At 47.3% G+C, this 20152-nt stretch overlaps 1 pseudogene; it reads left to right on the forward strand.

Annotated features, from left to right (window-relative positions):
- Positions 1-13245: 13245 nt before the first annotated feature.
- Positions 13246-14555, forward strand: LOC102136797 (non-selective voltage-gated ion channel VDAC3 pseudogene; annotated as a pseudogene).
- Positions 14556-20152: the final 5597 nt, after the last annotated feature.

The raw sequence follows: 20152 nt of genomic DNA on the forward strand, positions 1-20152 counted from the left end.
TGTGATGGCAGTGATGGTAATGGTGATAATGTTGATGCCAATGATGTGGTGATGCTGGTGATCATGGTGGTGATAATGGTGGTGATGGTTACAGTGGTGATAGTCATAGTGATGATGATGATGATGGTTGTGATGTTTGATGGTAGTGGTGGTGATGGTGGTGATGCTGCTGCTAATGATGATGGTGATGATCAAGGTGTTGGTGATGCTGGTGATCATGGTGATGATGGTGGTGGTGATGGTGATGATGGTGATAGTGATGGTGGTAATGATGATGATTATTATTGTGATGCTGAGGTGATGGTGATGGTGGTGATCATGGTGGTGATGGTGGTAATGATGGTGATGCTGATGGTGGTGACGGTGATGCTGATGGTGGTGATGCTGGTGATCGTGCTGGTGATGGTGGTAATGATGGTGGTAATGATGGTGGTGATGCTGATGGTTGTGATGGTGATGGTGGTGATGCTGGTGATGGTGGTGATGGTGGTGATGCTGGTGATGGTGGTGATGGTGATGGTGATAGTGATGTTGGTAATGATGATGATGATTGTGATGCTGAGGTGATGGTGATGGTGGTGATGGTGATGATGGTGATAGTGATGTTGGTAATGATGGTGATGATAATTGTGATGCTGAGGTGATGGTGATGGTGATGGTTGTGATGCTGATGATGGTGGTGATGCTGGTGATCATGGTGGTGATGGTGGTAATGATGATGGTGATGCTGATGGTTGTGATACTAATGGTGGTGATGCTGGTGATCGTGGTGGTGATGGTGATGATGGTGATAGTGATGGTGGTAATGATGATGATGATGATGATTGTGATGCTGAGGTGATGGTGATGGTGGTGATGCTGATGATAGTGGTGATGCTGATGATGGTGGTGATGCTGGTGATCATGGTGGTGATGGTGGTAATGATGGTGGTGATGCTAATGGTGGTGATGGTGATAATGATGATGGTGGTGATACTGGTGTGAACCCCCAAAGTTTGAAACAGCTTTCAGTTAATTTAGAAAGTTTATTTTGCCAAGGTTGAGGAGGTGCCCATGACACAGCCTCAGGAAGTTCTGACACCATGTGCCCAAGGTGGTCAGGGCACAGCTTGGTTTTATACATTTTAGGGAGACATGAAGACATCCACGAATATATGTAAGAAGTACATTAGTTCCGGCTGGGCGCGGTGGCTCAAGCCTGTAATCCCAGCACTTTGGGAGGCCGAGACGGGCGGATCACAAGGTCAGGAGATCGAGACCATCCTGGCTAACCCGGTGAAACCCCGTCTCTACTAAAAAATACAAAAAACTAGCCGGGCGAGGTGGCGGGCGCCTGTAGTCCCAGCTACTCGGGAGGCTGAGGCAGGAGAATGGCGTGAACCCGGGAGGCGGAGCTTGCAGTGAGCTGAGATCCGGCCACTGCACTCCAGCCTGGGCGGCAGAGCGAGACTCTGTCTCAAAAAAAAAAAAAAAAAAACAAAAAACAAAGAAGTACATTAGTTCCATGCAAAAAGGCAGAGACAACTCAAAGCAAGCCCCCCCACCCCCTCCCTTCCAGATCACAGGTAGGCGAGAGAGAGATGGTTGCATTCTTTTGAGTTTCTATTAAGTCTTTCCAAAGGAGGCAATCAGAGTGGCATCTGTCTCTGTGAGCAGAGGGGTGACTCTGAATAGAATGAGAGGCAGATTTGCCCTTAGTAGTCCCCAGCTTGAAGGGGCCCAAGATATTTTCCTTTCACACTGATGATGGTGGTGGTGATGGTGGTGATGATGGTGATGATGGTGGTGATGGTGGTGATGCTGATGGTGGTGGTAATGATGGTGATAATAATGATAAGAAAAAATACTAAAGGCCACTCTTACTGAGTGCCATTTCTCCACAGTGTACTTGTGCTCTATATGCTCCTTCCATCAACATTTAGACAGGCTCAAATATTTCCTGTTAGAAAAAAACCCTTCCTGGTCCATCCCTTTGCCATAGAGCTCTCTTGGGGCCCTCTTCTCTTCTCCCTCCACCTTCTCCCTGGCTATCTCATCAGCTCCCAGGGGCTCAGCCACCTCTTCCACCCTTACACGGTCCCAATCACTATCTTTGACTCAGCCTGTCTCCTAGCTTCAAACCTGTATGGTCAACAGCCTGCAGGATGTCTCCATCTGCTCACTCACTGGAGCCTCCATCTCTACATGCTCAAACCCAATTCATCCACTTCTCCCCCAAAGCCCGCATGCCATCCTCCCAATGGCCCATGCCAGGCATGTGGGTGTTCCTCTCACTGCCTGTGTCAGCAAGCAGCCCATAACAGTGACAACCTCATTAGCATCACTCAGCGAGCTCTTACCCACCCCTTGCCAGGTACTGTTGGAGGTGCCTTACATGTGACGGCTCCTTCGACACTCTCACCAGCCCTGTGAGAGGGTCGCACAGTGAAGCAATTGGGATTTCAAGCCATGTAGTCAGGTTTCCAAGATCACACTCAGCCACTGCACCGCTCTGCCTCTCCCAGAAACGAGGGCTCTGCTCCATGAGGAACCAGGACATGCGTCCACGTCATCTCTCCACGGATGCTGCCTCTGCCCTGGAGGGCCACCGTCACTGCTGGCCTGGCTGCGGCCATGTCGACCTTCCTTCAGGCAGTCTGAGTGACATTTCCAGACCGTGAATCTGACCCTGTCACTCTGCTGCTTAAAAGCTCTTAGTGTCTCTTAGGAAAAAGCGCCTTCATGTTGCACACAGAACCGGTCAGTGAGCTCTGGTTCCTCTCTCAGCTCCTGCCCCAGAGCTTCTCTCTGTCCCACCACCATGGCAGCCTCTCGTTGCCACCCAGTCTTTGCTCATGCTCTGTGCCCCCAACCTCTTCCTCTCATCATTCTGGCCAACCACCATAACTTTCATAACTCAGCTCAAAAGTCACTTCTGGTGGAGCACAGTGGCTCACACCTGTAATCCCAGCACTCTAGGAGGCCAAGGCCAGTGGATCACCTGAGGTCAGGAGTTCGAGACCAATCTGACCAACATGGTGACACCTGTCTCTAGTAAAAATACAAAAATTAGCTGGGTATGGTGGTGCATCCCTGTAGTCCCAGCTACTAGGGAGGCCAAGGCAGGAGAATCGCTTGAACCCAGGAAGTGGAGCTTGCAGTGAGCCGAGATCACTCCACTGCATTCCAGCCTGGGCAACAGAGCGAGACTCCGTCTCCAAAAAAAAAAAAAAAAAAAAAAAAAAAGTCACTTATTCCAAGAAGGCTTCCCTGAGTGCCAAGGCTGGTTCTGGTCCCTTCTGTGTGTCCCCACCTTTGTTGTACTTCCCTTCTCACGCTGAATTGTGGGTGTAGGTTTGTGTGCCTCCAGTCTTTCTGCCCACCAGCACCCTAAGATGGAAGCCCTCTGCATCTTGGGCACTCTTCTTTCCATCACCTAGCACCATGCCTGGTGCCCACACGTTATCAGAAGTGTTTCGTGAATACGTGAAGGAGTGGACTGTGAGCCTCTGAACTTGCAGTACCCTTTGCCCTTCACCCTGAGCATGCTTTCCTGCTTTCGGTGTTTCGCTGTGGCAGAGGAGACGGCAGTGAGCTGCTGTCCACTGAGCTTTTATTTTAGTTAAATTTACTTCTTTGAGGCAAAAGCCCAGAAATGGAATTACTGAGTTAGCAGGCAAGATCATCTTTATGTCTCCTGATATGTTTTGCAAAAATGAATTCCAAAATTATGGTAGCAATTTGGTAGATTTTTTTCTTTTTTAGCAACCTAATCCTCTCTCCCTTTTTAAGTGTCTTCCTGGCGGAAGCCACACAAAGCTATTTTTACCTAAAGGCTGTAAACCTCATCATTCTCCAAGGAGAAAGTCGGGCATGTGTGAGGAAGCTATCTACCCACCTCACAGGCTCATCAGCCCTCTGCTCTTCCCAAGCTCTAGGTCATTTGGGAAAAGCAAGTTGAAATTATATTCCAAATTAAGCAGTGATTTTGCGAAAGAAGGAACACACACACACACACAGTCACACACATATTCATCTCCATTTTGGGGCTAAATTATGAACATCTTTATCATTCAAAGAAACTAGAAAGTCGTCAAAGCAAAACCAATGAACTTTGGCAGGTGAATGTTATGAACAGTGTGGAGGTGGAAGGAGCGTGGAAGTTGGGGGATCACCTGGTTTTCACACTTTGTTTCAACAGTGTGATTGTTAATTTCATGCGTCAATTTGACTGGGCTAAGGGATGCCCAGAGAGCTGGTCAAACCTTCTTTCTGGTGGCGTTTGCAAGGGTGTTTCCAGAAGAGAATCAGTGGATGAAAGAAGTTTGATCTCACCAACGCGGGGCAAAGCGGGGGCAGCAGAGGGTCATCATCCAACTTGTTGAGAGCCTGAACAGAACAAAAAGGTAAAGGAAGAGCAAACTTTCTCTCTCTGTTTGACATCTACTAGGACATCAATCTTCTCCTGCCCCAGAACACTGAAGCTCCTGGTTCTCAGGCCTGTGGACCTGGACTGGGATTCCCACCACCAGCTCCCCTTGTTTTTAGGCCTTCAAGTGTGAACTGGAACCACACCACCAGCTTTCCTGGGCCACCAGCTTGCAGATGGCTGATCATGAGACATCTCAGCCTCCATAATTGCATAAGCCAATCCTCCATAATAAATCTCTTTCTATTTGTCTACACACTATATATCCTGTTGGCTCTGTTTCTCTGAAGAACCCTGACTAATACTAGCAGCAAAACCTTTTTTCAGATGAAATCATACGAGAAAATCCACTCTGTAATAAGGCTGAGAATGGGCTGCTCTGGCAGAAGCAGGCAGAGGTGGTGGTGACTCAGAAGCACTCTCACCCTATGCTTGTTCCTTCCTCCTCCCTAACACCCCCTGCCCTGGCCACCTCCACCTGCCCCGCGGGGCTCCAGAGTCTGCCATCTTGGAGCCGCCTCTGGAGAAAACTGAGGCTCAGGGAGAGGAAGGACCTGCCCAAATCCCCACAGTGAACGGTGGCAGAGCGGGGTCGACCTGGTAGGCTCCTGGCTCAGTCTCGGGATGGTTCCGGGATGGTTGTCTTGACAGGAGCCTGCTCGTTTATTCACAGTTACAATGCACATTTCTTCAAGGACGGCCGGAGGTATCTGGTTTCCCCCAGTGGTTAAACACCCAGGTGCCCCCAGGTACTAGTTTGGTTTTTAAATTCTGTCCAATTTAAGTTCCCCTATTACCAACATTTCTACTTACTTGATTTGTAAGAAAATCACCTATTGCATGTAGAATGGGTGGACATTTATTGAAATGCAACTGCAATAACATCCCCTGGAAATTAACTTCCTCTCGTTTGCCCCTGTGAGTCTGTCTCAGTTCTCGTTCCTTGTGTTCTGTGCTTTTTCTTCTCTTTTCTTTCTTGCACATTGTGAGTTTTCAATTTTTTTTTGAAGAAGCATATTTTAATTTTATTTTTCAGTATTTCAGTTATCTAATTCACTATTTTCAGCTTTTGTCTTTATTAATTTCTTCCTCACAATTTCTTTTTTTTTTTTTTTTTTTTTTTTTGAGACAGAGTCTTGCTCTGTCGCCCAGGCTTGAGTGCAGTGACACGATCTCAGCTCACTGCAAGCTCCGCCTCCTGGATTCATGCCATTCTCCTGCCTCAGCCTCCCAAGCAGCTGGGACTATAGGCGCCCACCATCATGCCTGGCTAATTTTTTGTATTTTTAGCAGAGACGGGGTTTCACTGTGTTAGCCAGGATGGTCTCGATCTCCTGACCTCATGATCCGCCCGCCTCGCCCTCCCAAAGTGCTGGGATTACAGGCATGAGCCACCGAGCCCGGTCACAATTTCTTTTTATTTATTTTATTGGGTTTTTTTGTTTTGTTTTGTTTTGTTTGTTTTTTGAGATGGAGTGTCATTCTGTCTCCCAGGCTGGAGTGCAGAGGCAGGATCTCGGCTCACTGCAACCTCTGCCTCCCATGCTCAAGCGGTACTCCTGCCTCAGCCTCCCAAATAGCTGGGATTATGGGCGCCACCACCACGCCCGGCTAATTTTTGTGTTTTTAGTAGAGATGGGGTGTCACCATGTTGGCCAGGCTGGTTTTGAACTCTTGACCTCAAATGATCCGCCCACCTCAGCCTCCCAAAGTGCTGGGATTACAGGCATGAGCCACTGCACCCGGCCTATTTTGTTGTGTTTTAAGTTGAATATTTAATTCATTTATATATATATATATATATATATATATATATATATATATATATATATATTCTTTGTTTTGCTTTTTTATTTTTATTTTATTTTGAGACAGAGTCTTGCTCTGTCACCCAGGCTGGAGTACAGTGGCACAATCTTGGCTCACTGCAACCTCCACCTCCCGGGTTCAAGCGATTCTCCTGCCTCAGTCTCCCAAGTAGCTGGGATTACAGGCGTCTGCCACCATGCCTGGCTAATTTTTGTATTTTTAGTAGAGATAGGGGTTCACCATGTTGGCCAGGCTGGTCTTGAACTCCTGACCTCAGGTGATCCGCCCTTCTCTGCCTCCCAAAGTGCTAATATTTCAGATGTGAGCCACTGCGCCTGGTCTTGTTTTGTTTTGTTTTGTTTTGGAGACAGGGTTTCACTCCCATCGCCCAGGCTGGAGTGCAATGGCGTGATCTCAGCTCACTACAATCTCTGCCTCCTGGGCTCTAGCAATTCTCCTGCCTCAGCCTCCTGAGTAGCTGGGATTACAGGCATGTGTCACCATGCCTAGCTAATTTTTATATTTTTAGTAGAGATGGGGTTTTGCCGTCTTGGCCAGGCTGGTCTTGAACTCCTGACATCAAGTGATCTACCTGCCTCGGCCTCCCTAAGTGCTGAGACTACAGGCGTGAGCCACCACGCCTGGCCCATTTATATATATTCTTTGTTGTATAATAACAAAAGTGTTTACAGTATGCTATCACCGTATCCCTTAAATGTTGCTCTGAAGTTTTCTCATTTTCATTAATTTCTTTTTAATTTGTGGTTTTAACATTGATTTTTTTTTTTTTTTCAAATTGAGACTAGGCCTCATTCTGTCATCCAGGCTGGAGTGCAGTGGCGTGATCACAGCTCACTGCAGCCTCGATCTCCCAAGGCTCAGAGAATCCTCCCACCTCGGCCTTCTGAGTAGCTGAGACTACAGGTGTGCACCACCATGCTCAGTTAATTTTTGTATTTTTTGTAGAGACAGGGTTTTGCCATGTTGCCCAGGCTGGTCTCAAACTCCTGGGCTCAAGTGATCATCCTGCCTCAGCCTCCCAAAGTGCTGGGATTATAGACGTAAGCCACCATGCCTGGCCGATTTCTTCTTTAACCTAAAACTTATCTATAATAGAAGAGTATTTTTATACTTCTAATGTTTTATTATGTTTTTATGGTTATCTAGGGTTTTGTTTTTTTTTGCACTCCAGTGAAATTTCTGAACTCCAAGGATAACATTCTGTACATAAGTTATCTGTTTGTTCTTCCTGGAAGCCAATATTAGATTACTTATGTACCGAATGTTCCCCTTACATCCACCCCAATATGCCCAAATCTAGTGCCTGTGAATATGTAGGTTACATGGCAAAGGGGAATTAAGGTTTCAAGTAGAATGAAGGTTGCTAATCGGATGATCTTCAAAAAGGGAGATTATCATGGATCATTACACCTGCAGCCACTGGACCCAGTGTCATCACAAGGGTCCCTAACAGTGGAAGACAGAGGCACAGGAGGTCAGAGGGAGATTGCCGATGAAAGGTCAGTGATGCCATGTGAGAGAGACTTAACCCCCATGGCTGGCTTTGAAAACGGCCCCATTCTAAGGGGCCACGAGCCCAAGAATATGGGCAGCCTCTGAGAGAAGGTGGAAGAGGCAAGGAAGCTCACCCAGAGCCTCCAGAAGAATGCACTGGCACCTTGGCTTTAGCCCAGAGAGACCCATGCCAGACTTTTGAGCGCTAGAATCGTAAGATAATAAAATGTGTGTTGTTTGAAGCCACTCGGCTGTTGGTAACTTATGTCAGCAATAGGAAACTGATATGACACTATGTGAAAAAGGGACTCCGACTGGTTACCAGTTTGCTTGCTTGCTTGCTCTCTCTCTCTCTCTCCCTCCCTCCCTTCCTTCTCTTCCTTCCCTTCCTTCCCTCCCTTCTCTTCCCTTCCCTTCCCTTCCCTTTCCCTCTTCCTCCCTTTCTCCCTTCCTTCCTTCTTAGACAGGGTTTCGCTCTGTTGCCAAGGCTGGAGTGCAGTGGCTCAATCTTGGCTCACTGCAGTTTTGACCTCCTGGACTCAAGCAATCCTCCCACCTTAGCCTCCCAAGTAGCTGGGACTACAGGCACCTGCTGTCATGCCCAGCTAATTCTTGTATTTTTGGTAGAGACAGCATCTAGCCATGTTACCCAGGCTGCTCTCAAACTCCTGGACTCATGTGAATCCCCTGCCTCAGCCTCCCAAAGTGTTGGAATGATTGGTATGAGCTGCTATGCCCAGCCGACTACCAGATTTCTTATCTGCAATTTGAAACTAGAAGTTTCTAGATCTGAGAAAAGGAGACTGCTAGCCTAAAATCACCTCCTGGCTAAGATATCATTCATGTGGGAGGGCAAAATGAGGCATTTCTACCAGAAATGATTCAGGTGTGTGTCTTTCTAAACTAATCCTCTCTGATACCTCCTAAGCTGTTTTTTGTTTTTTAATAGCTTTATTGAGATATAATTTACAGGCCATAAAATTCACCCACTTAAGGTATGCCATTCAATGGTTTTATTACATTCACAGAGTTGTGCAACCATCACCACTATCTAATTTTAGAACATTTTCACCACCCACACCCCTGGCAGTGTATTCGTTGGCTCAGGCTGCCGTAACAAAATGCCACAGACTGTGGTTAAACAACAGAAATCGATTTGCTCACAGTTCTGGAGGCTAGATGTCCAAGGTCAAGGTGTCAGTAGGGTTGATCTCTTTTTTTGAGACAGGATCTCACTCTGTCACCCAGGCTGGAGTGCAGTGGTGCAATCTCGGCTTGGCTCACTGCCACCTCTGCCTCCTAGGCTCAAGCAATCCTCCCATCTAAGCCTCACTGGTAGCTGGGACCATAGGGGTGTGCTATCACACCCAGCTAATTTTTGTGTTTTTTGTGGAGATGCAGTTTTGCCATGTTCCAGGCTGGTCTCGAACTCCTGAGCTCAAACAATGCACCCACTTCAGCCTCCCAAAGCGCTGGGATTACAGGCGTGAGCCACTGCGCCCAGACAGTTGGTTTCTGCCGAAGCCTCTCTCCCCACCTTTCAGATGTTGTCTCGTGGCATCCTTACGGGGGCCTTTCCTCTGTCTTACTGTTTCTCTGTGTCTGAATCTTCTCTTCTTATAAGGACAACCATCAGATTTGGATTACGGCACCCTAATCGGCCTCGTTTTAACTTAAATATCTCTTTTCTAAAACTCCTCCTGAATCTCCCTAGAAATCTATTTTGAAGTACTATGGGGTAGCTCAAAGGAGCTTCAACATATGAATTTGGGGCAAGAAAATTCAGTCCATAAGAGGCAATTACTCCTTATTCCCCCCACTACCCTTCAACCGAGACCCAAGCAACCACGAATCACTTTCCATCTCAACGGATTGGATTTGCCTATTCTTGACATTTTATATAAGTGGATGAGACAATATATGGTCTTTTGTGACTGTCTTCTTTCACTTAACAATGTTTTCAACGTTCGTTAATATTGCAGCCTGTATCGGTACTTTGTTCCTTTTTACTGCCAAACAGTATTCCATCGTATGAATATACCAGTTTTGTTTATCCATTCATCTGTTGAGGGACATCTGAGTTGTCTCCATGTTTTTACAACTACGAAAAATGATTCTGTGAGTATTTGTGTGCAAGCTTTTGTGTGGACTTGCTAGGTCATACTGTTACTCTATGTTGAACCTTTTGAAGAACTGCCAATCTGTTTTTCTGTGTGGCTGAACCACCTTACAATTTTACCAGAATGTATGAGGGTTCCAATTTCTCTATAACATCACTTGTTATTTTCCTTTTTAAAAAATTATAGCCATCCTAGTGGGTGTGAAGTTGTATCTCAATGTAATTTTGATTTGCACTTTCCTAATATCTGATGATGTTCAGCTTCTTTCTAGGTACTTGTTGGCCATTCATATTATATCTTCTATGGGGAAATATCTATTTAGACCCTTTGCTCACTTTTTTTTTCTTTTTTTTTTTTGAGACAGAGTCTCGTTCTGTCACCCAGGCTGGAGTGCAGTGGTGCGGTATCAGCTCACTGCAACCTCCACCTCCCAGGTTCAACAGATTCTCTCACCTCAGCCTCCTGAGTAGCTGGGACTACAAGTCCGCACCACCACGCCTGATTAATTTTTGTATTTTTAGTAGAGACAGGTTTCACCATGTTGGCCAGACTGGTCTTGAACTCCTAACCTCAAGTGATCCGCCCGCCTCGGCCTCCCAAATTGCTGGGATTACAGGCGTGAGCCACGGCTTTTGCTGACTTTTTAACTGGGCTCTTGTCTTTTATAAAATTTGCAACTTCATGTTGCAATTTTATTCCTAGTATTGGAAGTGGGCTCAGTGGGAGGTATTCAGGTGGTGGGTAGAGGAATCTCCATGAATACATTAATGCCTTCCCGGGGCGGGGGGAGGAGGACTGAGTTGGTTCCTGCTCTATCAGTTCCAGAGAGAGCCGGTTGTTAAAAAGAGCCTGGCCCCTCCCCCCTCTCTCTTGCTCCCTCTCTCGCCCTGTGATCTTTGCACACGTGGGCTCCTTTCACCTTCCGCCATGAATGCAAGCAGTCTGAGGCTCTCACCAGATGCCCAGTCTTCCAGCCAGCAGAGTCATGAGCCACATAAACCTCTTTTCTTTATAAATTATCCAGCCTCAGGTATTCCTTTATAGCAACAGTAAACAGTCAAAACCAGATCTTATCAGATATATGATATTTGCAAATATTTTCTCTCATCTGTGGGTTGTCTTTTCACTTTCTAGATGGTATCATTTGCAGCAAAAGTGTTTAATACTAATGAGGTCCAATTTATTTATTTTTTCTTTGGTCACTTCTGCTTTTGGTGTTATATCTAAAAAGCCTCCGCCTAACTCAAGGTTATGAAGATTGCATGTATGTTTTCTTCTAAGAGTTTTATAGTTTTAGCTCTTATATGCAGGTCTATGATCCATTTTGAGATTATTTTTATGAATGAGGGAAATAAGGTTTCAACTTTCGTCTTTTGCATGTGGATATCTAGTTGTTTCAACACCATTTATTAAAGGCTGTTCTTTAACTTGGCACCCCCATTGATAATCAATTCACTGTAAAGTTAAGCGTTTATTTCTCAACTCTCTATTCTATTTTATTTTTTCTTTGAGATGGAGTCTTGCTCTGTGGCCCAAGCTGGAGTGCAGTGGCATGATCTTGACTCACTGCAACCTCAGCCTCCTGGCTTCAAGTGATTGTCTCGCCTCAGTCTCCCGAATAGCTGGGCATGCGCCACCACAACCGGCTAATTTTTTGTATTTTCAATAGAGATGGGGTTTCACCATGTTGGCCAGGCTGGTCTTGTTTTTTTGTTTTTTTGTTTTTTTGTTTTTTGAGACAGAGTCTCGCTCTGTCGCCCAGGCTGGAGTGCGGTGGCGCAATCTCCACTCACTGCAAGCTCCGCCTCCCGGGTTCACGCCGTTCTCCTGCCTCAGCCTCCCGAGTAGCTGGGACTACAAGCGCCCACCACCGCGCCCGGCTAATTTTTGTATTTTCAGTAGAGACGGGGTTTCACCGTGTTAGTCAGAATGGTCTCGATCTCCTGACCTCGTCATCCGCCCATCTCGGCCTCCCAAAGTCCTGGGATTACAGGCGTGAGCCACCGTGCCTGGCCGGCCAGGCTGGTCTTGAACTCCTGACCTCAGGTGATCCACCTGCTTCGGCCTCCCAAAGTGCTGGGATTACAGGTGTGAGCCACCATGCCCTGCCTGGACTCTCTCTTTTATTCCATCAATGTATATATCTGTCCTTATTCTTTTTCAAGACTGTTCTGGCTAGTCTATGGTCCCTAGAATTTCCAAATGAATTTTAGGATCAGCTTTCTAATTTCTGCACAAAATAAAAGGGGAGCAGCTGGGATTTTGACAGGGATTGCATCGAATCATTTTGGGATCTCTTACCATTTTAATAATATTAGCTCTTTCAGCCCATAAATGGATATCTTTCCATTTATAGATTTTCTTTAATTTCTTTCAGAGACATTTCATAGTTTTCAGTATACAAGTCTCACACTTTTTTTGTTAAATTCATTCATAAGTATTTTATTCTTTTGATGTCACGTAAATAGAATTGTTCTCTTCATTTTCAGATTCCTCATAGCAAGTCTGTCAAACTACAATTGATGTTTATATGATGATCTTATATGCTTGGACCTTGCAGAACTTGTTTATTAGTTCTGATAGTTTTTGAGTGGGTTCTTTAGGAATTTCTATATGTAAGATAATGTCATCTGAAAATAGAAATGGTTTTACCTGCTTTTGTAACTAAAGTTCTCTTGGAACACAGTGACATCCACTCACATATGGTCTATGGCTGTCTTCAAGCCAAAGGCCGAGGGAAGTAGTTGTGTTCCTGGAACTAAGCCGGGTCTGGCTGCATTTTCTCGAGGCCTAATAATGAGAAGCAGACAAACTAGTAAAGAAGGGAATTGGCCGGGCGCGGTGGCTCACGCCTGTAATCCCAGCACTTTGGGAGGCCGAGGCGGGTGGATCACGAGGTCAGGAGATCGAGACCATCCTGGCTAACACGGTGAAACCCCATCTCTACTAAAATACAAAAAAAAAAAAAAAAAAAAAAAAAAAAGCCTGGCATGGTGGCGGGCGCCTGTAGTCCCAGCTACTTAGGAGGTTGAGGCAGGAGAATGGCGTAAACCCTGGAGGCGGAGCTTGCAGTGAGCCGAGATCACGTCACTGCACTCCCGCCTGGGTGACAGAATGAGACTCCGTCTCAAAAAGAAAAAAAAAAAGGAAGGGATTTTATTGCTGTAACCAGATACAGGGAGAAGGCCAGAGATAATTCCACCAGACCAACTCGAAGTGTTACAATTTTCTTAGTGCTTATATAAGTTGGGGTTATGTGCCTATGTGCAGTACAGCATTTGCCTAAGTCTATTGGTAACTAATTTTGTTTCAACTAGAAGGTCAGAGGCAGAAAAATGCTTGCGGGAGACAGGCCCTCGGGGGTGGAGGTCTTTGATTTCGTAAGAGCCTGACAGATTTTTCTAAGATATGTGTAACACACCAACTTACTGTGACCTGGGAAAGGCTGCTAAGGATGTCTTCAACAAAGGATATGGCTTTGGCATGGTGGAGATAGACCTGAAAACCAAGTCTTGTAGTGGAATGGAATTTCCTACGTCTGGTCACGCTTACACTGATACAGGGAAAGCATCAGGCAACCTAGACACCGAATGTAAGGTCTGTAACTATGGACTTACCTTCACCCAAAAACGGAACACAGACAATACTCTTGGGACAGAAATCTCTGGAGAATAAGTTGGCTGAGGGGTTGAAACTGAGTTTTGATACCATATTGGTACCGAACACGGGAAAGAAGAGTGAGAAATTGAAGGCCTCCTATAAATGGGATTGTTTTAGTGTTGGCAGTGACGTTGATATAGATTTTTCTGGATCAACCGTCTATGGCTGGGCTGTGTTGGTCTTTGAAGGGTGGCTTGTCGGCTGTCAGATGAGTTTTGACACAGCCAAATCCAAATTGTCACAGAATAATTTCGCCCCGGGTTACGAGGCTGCAGACTTCCAGCTGCACATACATGTGAAGGATGGCACTGAATTTGGAGGTTCTATCTACCAGAAGGTTAATGAGATTGAAATGCCAATAAACCTTGCTTGGACGGGTGGAAGTAACAACACCCGTTTTGGCATTGCTGCTAAGTACAAGCTGGACTGTAGAACTTCTCTTTCTGCTAAAGCAAATAATGACAGCCTGATTGGACTGGGTTCTACTCAGACCCTTCGACCCGGAGTCAAGTTGACCCTTTATCAGCTTTAATCAATGGAAAGAACTTCAATGCAGGAGGTCGCAAGGTTGGCTTAGGATTTGAACTGGAAGTGTAATGTGGTTTGAGGAAAGCATCAGATTTGTCCCTGGAAGTGAAGAGAAATGAACCCACCATGTTTTGGCCTTACAATTCTTCTGTGAAATTTCAAAAGTGTGAACTTTTTATTCTTCCAAAAAAATTGTAATCCTCCCAACACTGAAGTCTAGGGGTTACGAGTCCCTCCTGAGGGGAGGCGCTGGAAGGCATGCCTGGAAGCTGTCATGTTTGTGCCACGTTTCGGTTCAGTTCCGCAGTGTTATTAAATGTGTTCCTCGGCGACAGTGTAGTGTCGTGTCAGAGGAGACGATCTGACCCTCCAGTTTGTACCTTGTGTCCTGCATGTTCACACCATTTTTTTCATGACTTTGTAATATATTGGTCTCTGTGCTATTGTGGATCTTTGATTTTGCATCAGAGTAAAATAAAATAAACCGATCACATTTGGAACATTAAAAAAAAAAATGCTTGCTAAGTCTGATTAAGCTGTGCGGGCCCCAGTGCCTTCCAGGCCTGTCTCCTGTAGTACCAGAGTGATTATTTCTATCTTCTATTCTTTACAGCTTGGTCTGGAGAGCTGCCTTAGACTCTCCAATGAATCTATTGAAACAGTTGCCTCTGTTACCTTGACTTGTCTCAGATTATGTTGACCCGAGGCAGGTCCTGGCACTAGGAATGTTAGACTCTATTATTTTGACTTGCTCCAGGTTAGGGAGAGGTCCGTGCAAGGCTTCTATTGACCATATATTTTCTTTCTTGCTTTGATGTCTGAGCACTGATTTCCCTAGGTTTAACTATTTGCTCAGTGTTAAGGCACTGTGGAAATTTGTGTAACTGGGGTGCTGTGCAGGCCTGTCTGTCGACTGTCATGCAGTCCTGTCTGTGTGATTGTCAGGGAGAACTGGCCTGCCACAGTTGTGACAAGACCAAATGGCTTCGAAAAAGCCAAAACTATTTACCAGCTGGTCCTTTGCAGAAAGTGTGCTGACCCTTGTTTTGCGGGAGTGTCTTTTCTGTTTTTCACTGCCTCTAATTAATGTCTTAATTTTGAAATAATGTGTTTTATATTCTCAAGATTTGTTTTTTGTTTGTTTTCCAATTGCTCTTATGCAAGATCTTCTTGACTCTCCTGATAACATCTACGATTCTCTACGATTCCCTCCTTTAGACATGCCACATTCTGACTGCTCAGCTGGCGGAGACCAGTGGGGAGGCTGCAGCCTTTAAACTTCCCAACATCCCTGAAATGTCTGCTCACATTCAGAGGCCTGGGCCTTCCAGCCTCATTGCGCATGAAGTGCCGGTGGCTCCCACAAAGGCCTGGCTGCCAGAGTCCCCCCGGTAATTGTGAGACAGCAGGCAGGATAAAGTGACCGGGAAGTTTCTTCCCCAAAGCTGATGGTGAACGGGTCCCCAGGTTGGGACCTGATGACTAGCTGGGAGCGAGGAGAGCTTCTGGCTTTCCCAGGTGTGAGTTGGGTGGGGCCTCCATTCCCGGTGGCCTCAGGGCTCCTGGGAAGGGCACGAGCTCCAGGGAGACCCTTAGGCTCTCCAGGATGGCTGGCTGGTTGTCTCAGGCATGTACTTGGCTTAGTTTTCTTAATTCAATTAAGTGGGGACATTAAGTTCCCATAAAGTGGGAACACTCAGACTTGGCTCCAGAACAGCAGGCCTGCTCTGGCCCAGTCCTATGAGACAGCCAGGTGGGAGGGGGACCCTGGAGAAATGCCAGCCAGCCGGCCCACTGAGGCAGAGCCTAGGGAAGTTCACAAGGTTTGCAGCAGGGAGGAGCCTGGCCCCTCCTCTTCCTGTGTGGAACCTGGGATTCCAACTGCCTTGCGGGAAGCACTCTAGCGGAGGGATTCTGGCCTTGCGAGAGGAAAACCAGAAAATGGGGCTCTTGAACCCCCGTGCTCACCCGCTCCCGCCCTGTGGAGTGTACTTTCGTTCTCAATAAATCTCTATTTTTGTTGCTTCATTCTTTCCTTGCTTTCTTTGTGCGTTTTGTCCAATTCTTTGTTCAAGAGGCCAAGAACCTGGACACCCTCCGCCGGTAACACTAGGTCCGCCTTCTCTCCTTGTGAACAGTGGCACTAAGAAGTTGCCCTCCACAAAACAGGTAGCAAAGATTTTCCCCCAGCCCCATCTGGCCACGCTTCCTATTGATGGGTCCAGATCTCTAAGTCACCCCAGCAGAAGGCTGGAGTACTCCCTGGTATGACCACAGGGCCTTCATTCCAGAATCACCCCTCCTGCCTTCAAAGCCAGTAAAACACGATCTTAGGGAAAGTCACTTTTGAGTGGAGGAGCCCGAGAGAAGTGAAGTGAAAATAAACTCCAGGGTGGGCGCGGTGGCGCACACCTGTAATCCCAGCACTGTGGGAGGCCAAGGTGGGCAGATCACCTGAGGTCAGGAGTTCAAGACCAGCCTGGCCAACATGGTGAACCCCCATTTCTGCTAAAAACAAAAAAAAATAAGCTGGGTGGGTGTGGTGGCGCACATCTGTAGTCCCAGCTGCTCAGGAGGCTGAGGCACCAGAATTGCTAGAACCAAAAACAAAAAAGCTCCAGCTGTGAACCACAGACCATCTTTACGGTGTGGAGGCCAAAATGGACCAGAAGTAATTTCTCCTTCCTGCCAGATAGAACACAAGCAGGAGCTGTGGTTTCCAAAAATGTCTGTGCACACAGGCTGGTCGTCCCTGACCCTCCCAGGGCACTGCTTGGGTTGGAATGGTGGCGCTCACACAGGATTCCTTCAATTCTGCACTGTCACAAGCCCACAGGGCTGGAGAGGCTGGCAGTACAAAGAGGAATGAGACTCGCCTGCTGGTCCCATGAAGTTCACAGCCTAGTGGGGGAGCCTGCAAGTAAGAAGACAGTCCCGATGCAGGAGGGCAGGGGTGTGACCCCGAAACAGTGTAGAGGAGCCTGCAGCCTGTGGTGAGGGAGGGTGGTGCTGAGAGGTCGGGGGGGGACCCGACACATAGCGGTATTGAAGACGATTTGCCAGGCAGGCTGATTTGCAAGGCTTCTTGCAGGGCAGAAGAGGAGGCAGACACGTGCTGAGGCGCTCGAGGCACATTAAATGAATGGATGAATGAAGGAAAACTAGCCGTGCTGTGTTTAAGGAAAACAACTGCTGGTAATAACTGAGTTGGGTAATGAGATTAATGGTGTGAATGAAAAAGGGGTGCAGGGTCACAGGTGGCCCCCCAAACCCGAGACATCTGTGGTTGTCTAAGCATGCTTTATTTTGGATTCTGGCATGCATTTATAATTTATAATTCATTTATGCTGGTTAATATGAACCAGACATGGTCTTATTGGTGAATCATCAAAAGCAACTGTGTTTCTTTCCATTATTTGTGGTGAGTTTCCTTTTGGCAAACACTACGTAATGGAGAAGATGGTCCTTGGGGCTGGCTCCCCAGCAGTGACCCCAGGACTGGAAACTTCAAGAACTGGAAAGGCAGTCCAGGGCCTTAGAGTCTGCAGAAGTATATGCTCATCTGGCTCTTATTCCAGTCGTCTGTGTGACCTCGTGGGGCCTGTTTCATCACCCTCTGAACAAGTAGGTTGGATGAGATGCCCTTTGAAGACTTTCTAGCTCTGTTATCTGTGGCTCTGTGGCTATCCTGAACCCAACAAACAGCCAAAATCATCTTTCCTGCCTCCCTTACGAATGGGAATTCCAGCCCAGGAGTGCTTGGAGGCATGGGTCATCAGCCTGGCTGAGTGTCCTGCACCCACACACATCAGATGTCATGAAATCACTGACTCTGGCAAGGAATCTTTCCAAATCCTAGGACTGGTGACCTCCAGAAATAAGTCATTTGGGGGAACCACGTGTCCAAATGTTAATTTTCTTTTAATCAGAAGAATGGAAAACAAGAATTCATGTACTTTTAAGGAATAAAGCCTTTGTTCAGAAAATGCAAAACGTGCCAAATAGACTGTGGTTACAAATTACGTTTCGTTAAGGAAGAGGGGAGGGGAGGCGAGGGGGAGGGTACTGAAGAAGGGCAGAAAAGGCCTTTCTCGGGATCTACTTTGTGTGGACATCAGCATCTCATCTGAGCCTCAGCAGCACCTGCCAGATGGGCTTTAGGATTCACCACCTGCCAGAGCAGGAATGGAGGTCAGAGAGGTGTGAGCTGGAGGATTAACACAAGGAGCCTCTGACTCCCCAGGCATCCCGGGGTCTGTTAGACAAAGACCAATGCCCACTCAGGTGGAAACAGGGCACAGGATAGGATGTGAGTAGTCCCAATCTGTCCTCTCTCAGCCCTTCCTGCAGCTCATGAAGCCCTCTGATGAACAAACATCAGATGCAAGAAACAACCTCCCCAGGAACAAGATGGTAACAACTTGTCAGACTTCAGGGCAGCAGGGAAAATACCTGATCTGGAGATCAGAGTGGGCCACATGCTGAAAGAACATCAATAAACCAGGCTGTGAACAAGCAGGCCTGTATCCCAAGGTCTCAGCGCAGGACTTTGATAGGCAGTGACCAGGGGTTAACCTTGCCTTTCCATAGCACAGCTGGAATGTCTCCAGGTGACCTGAGGCTTGTCCGTTTTAGTAATTTTTAGGATGCAACAAGGCTCTCCTGTAGCAAAGAGACCACTTCTGAACTTGTGAAGAGAAGGACAAAAGAGGTTATGAGAGGGTAACACCCTCAGGGGGTGCTACCAGGGCTGTAGGAGATCATGCTACCCTTTCAGTTTTGACAACTCTGGGCTTAAATACAGGAAGGAAAGCAGAGATGCTACAACCAACCTCTAGGGAACTCTGATGACCTGCACACGGTGAGGCAGATACAGAGAGACAGGGAGAGATAAGCACATAGAGACCCAAACTGCAACCCGTGACACTGATATTCAACCCCAGAAAACTAGAATGCATGGGCACTGGGATGAAGAGTCAGAAAAATACTGCTTGAGACTTGGCTCCACCGTTTACTATATCTTGGAAAAAACCACACACAGCCTCTCCTGAATCCTGGACAGGAGGAAAATAGCGACTCTTCATTGCCCTCCTAACTGCCAGACACTGACAAACGCCTTAAATGCTCTTGTTCAGATCATTTTTTAAAAGGTAACTGTTAACGTTCTGTGACACAGACGGGAGGCAATAGTGCCCATACTGGTAATGTATGAGGAACTTTGTCTTCCTTTTTTTTGAGACAGAGTCTCACTCTGTCTCCCAGGCTGGAGTGCAAGACCTCGGCTCACTGCAACCCCTGCCTCCTGGGTTCAAGCGATTCTCCTTCTGCAGCCTCCCAAGCAGCTGCGATTACAGGTGAGCGCCACCGTGCCCGGCTAATTTTTTGTATTTAGTAAAGACAGGGTTTTACCATGTTGGTCAGGCTGGTTTCGAACTTCTAACCTCAGGTGATCCACCCGCCTCAGCCTCCCAAAGTGCTGAGATTGCAGGAGTGAGGCACCGCGCTGGGCCGGAACTGTGTCTTCTTACACACAGGGAATGAGACCCTGGAAGATTTGGGGCTTCCAGCCAGCAGTGAGGATCACTAACCTTTAGGAAAGATGGGGATTTAAAAACCAGACACAACCTGGACGAACTACTTGACGCTGTGTACGGTAAATGTGATTTTTCACAGGCTGTGGTTTTGGGGCGCCGTGTGGGCTCTTGTGGAGCTGGGGGAGATACTTCCAAAACTGATATTGTCCCAAAGCTGCAACTCTCCTCCCTGCCACGGCTCCTTATGTACAAAGAGAGGGAATTAGTCGTCAGTGACCTCGACGCCCCTCGGATCAGGGATGCTCCGAGTCCGAGGGAGCGGGGTGCTCAGCAGGGCCGGGTGATGGGAATCATGGGGCCATCGAGCACGGACCCTGGCTTCCCCAGTGGCCTCTGTGAGCTGTGGGGTCAGGCGGGGACTGGAGGAGCGTCCGCGCTGGGAAGGAGCGCACGGCGCCACGTGCCCGGCCGGCGCCCCGTGCCCGGCCGGCGCCCCGCCCCCACCCCGGCCACGCCCCTCGCTCTCCCTCAAAAAAAATCACGCCCCTCAGCCCCGCCCCTCGCGTCCGCCCCGCCCC

This window comes from Macaca fascicularis, chromosome 7 (genome assembly GCF_037993035.2).
Source record: "Macaca fascicularis isolate 582-1 chromosome 7, T2T-MFA8v1.1".
NCBI classification, from domain to species: domain Eukaryota; kingdom Metazoa; phylum Chordata; class Mammalia; order Primates; family Cercopithecidae; genus Macaca; species Macaca fascicularis.